General features: G+C 49.6%; 1 pseudogene across 1 annotated transcript; it reads left to right on the top strand.

Moving 5' to 3' along the window:
* The first annotated feature begins 1,321 nt into the window (after positions 1-1,321).
* LOC308273659 (nuclear pore complex protein Nup50-like) lies at positions 1,322-2,532 on the top strand (annotated as a pseudogene). Its single transcript has one exon. The product of its transcript is annotated as a nuclear pore complex protein Nup50-like (transcript).
* The last annotated feature ends 299 nt before the right edge of the window (positions 2,533-2,831 follow it).

Here is a 2,831-nt window from a genome sequence, read left to right as displayed (position 1 = left end):
ATGACATGGAAGAGCTCTGAAAATCATTGCTAGTGTCATTTTCTTATTTTCTTTCTAAAATTATGTTGTCTTTGAAGGTTTTGGACTTATCATATGAATATTTAGGTTTCTTTTTTCAAAATTAGTTTTCAGTGTATGGTGTACCAGAGAAAATAAAGCAGAGAGTATTCTGTATTTTCCATGACTGCAACTATTATTTCATAAATTGCTATGATCTTCAATATTGTGAGTAGCTGACATGTTTTCAGAAGAACTGTGCATGTAAAACTACATGTAGGGGACTTCCAGGAAGATGGCAACAGGGGAACCAGCAAATATCAGTTGTGTTGACGCTCAATCTCTATTATCATAAAACAGCATTAATGAGAACACAGCACTGAGAATTGAAAGGCAGAATTGAAAGGAAATAATGCTAGAAAGCAGAAGAGAGATCAGAAAAGTGCCCTGCCCACTTCCAGTGGCTGTGGCTGCCACAGCAGCACCATCCTGCCTCACCATCCTGGAAAAGCAGAGAGCCCAGCAAAAAAGCCAATGACTTGAAGCAAAGTAAGCAGCGGAAGCTCATCAGAATCTTAAGCAGTCAGCTCCTCCTGTGTGAACCCGACCTGCAGCAGTGGCCACTGAGCTCTCCAGGTCCTCTAGAGGTCCAGAGCAGTGCTCCATAACAGCACATTGAAGATGGTGACTGAGTGAGACAGCAGAATTCGAATTCACTGAGATGTACAACTCAACCACGGGGAAGATTGCTTCTCCATAAGGGAAGAAAAGCAGTAAAAAGTAAATAACAACAACAAAACTGAAAATTTAAAAGCAGTAGAACCAGAACCAGCATAATGAGCAGAGACCTAAAAGGACTTTGCAACACCTGCCTCTGAAACAATGCGAGTTTCTGTTGAGTGCACAATTGTTCTGCTCTAAAACTGTTGAAAAGTTGATTTCCAAAGTTCTTGTTATATTAATATTTTGAGCCATGGTGCTTTGCTGCAACAAAGCAAAGCATCTTCAAACATAACGATAAACAAAGAAAAATTGGATTTTTTTTACAATCAACAAAATTAAAAATGAAATAAAACATTTAAAACTCCTAATAATAATTGGAGTTACAAAATGGCTGCGTGGAGCGCGCTGGCCGCTGTGTCCCCAGCGTTATGAGGCCGAGCTGACAGCGCTGCCTGGTGCAGCAGGGAGCAGAGGGGCGCGCCCCAGGGCCATGGTGGTAGGGGCTCCAGCTTGCGAGTCTCTGAGATCCTCCAGGGCCCTGTGAGCCGCAGCACCCTCGACTCAGTGAGCACAGGGGAGGTTCAACAAAATGGCCAAATGAATTGCGGAGAAGGAAGTGACAGACAGGAACTGGGATCAAGAAGATGAGGCTGAAGAGGTGGGGACATTCCGAGTGGCCAGCGAGGAGGTCTTCAAGAACAGAGCAATAAAGAAAGCAAAGCGCAGAAGTGTTGGCTTTGAATCTGATAGCGGAGGAGCCTTTAAGGCTTTTAAAGGCCTGGTGGTGCTTTCTGGATTTGGTGGTGCCCCGGGAAAGCCTGTGGAAGGACTGTCAAATGGCGCCCCTCCCTTCGCCAGCGCAAAGGCAGCAGCAGCGCCCACGGCAGCGCCCACGGCAGCCTTCGGTTCTTTGGCGGCAAATGGCCCTACTGCCTTGGTCATGAAGAAGCTTTCAGCTGCCAAAACCAAGGGCAGCGGTCAGCAGCCCTCCCCCAGCCCGTCTTCCAGGGGCGCCTGCGCGGGGAGCGCCTACCAGGAGCAGATGGCTGCCTTGAACTGCTGAGTTCGGGACTGGGTCGTGAAGCAGTGAACACCAAGCCCCTGTGCGACCTGACGCCCATCTTTAAGGACGATGAGAAGTACTTGGCCTTCATCCAGCAGCAGCGGGAGGCCGGCGGCATAGTGGTTCTGAAAGCGCAACCAGCAGTTGTCAGTGGAAGCACAGCCCCCTCCCTGTTTGGTTCAGCAAAGCTCCCCCAGGAGGCAACACTCTCCTTTCATGGCTGCACAGCTGAGGGCACATCCGAGAAGAAGGAGGAGAGCGTTTCTGAAAAGACAGACCCAGCACGAGGAGCCGCGAGCGCCTCGCTTCGTTTTGGCAAGAAGATCGACAGCTCTGTCTTGAGCTCAGCAAGCTCTGCTGCTCTGACTGGATTTTCCTTTTCGCCTTTAAACTCCACCTTATTTGGCAAAGGTGCTGCCCAGAGCTTCACCATTTTCTGCTGAAACCGATAATGAAGCAGAAGGTGGTAATAATGAATGCCAAGGTGGGGAGGAAGAAGAGAACGACGAGACCCCCAAGGTGGTGATCACTGAGGTGAAAGAGGATGCTTTCTCCTCCAAAAAGTGTAAACTATTTTACAAGAAAGACAGTGAATTTAAAGAGAAGGGAGAGGGCACCCTACATTTAAAGCCCACAGCTAACCAGAAGACCCAGCTCTTGGTGCGCGCTGATACCAATTGAGGCAACAAACTATTGAACGCTCTGATTCCACCCAATATACGTGTACTCGAACAGGGCCCAGGCGCTGAGGCCCCGCTGCGGTCGGCTGCTCTGTGAGCCTGGCGCCCTCGCCAGATGAACCGTGCGCTGCGCTGTGATGGACACCCTCGCCTTCGCGGTGTTGTACACAGATGCCAGCGGAGCGTGCGCGTCCTGTTCACCTTCCGTAGTCCTGTTTGCTGTCGGCCATCTTTAGCCCTATGGGTGCCTTCCGGAATCTAGGGACTGCCTCCCACTTTACAAGGGTTGACGGCTGGTGAGCTGCAGGTTCTGTACACCTAGTTTTGTGGTTTTTGCCCAGGAGGTGCTGGTGTTTGTCTCCCCCAAA

The sequence above is a fragment of the Muscardinus avellanarius genome, assembly GCF_963383645.1.
Source record: "Muscardinus avellanarius genome assembly, chromosome: 14".
Classification (NCBI taxonomy): Eukaryota; Metazoa; Chordata; class Mammalia; order Rodentia; family Gliridae; genus Muscardinus; species Muscardinus avellanarius.
Note: the sequence above shows the minus strand (reverse complement) of the source record. Positions and strands in the feature narration are given on the sequence as shown.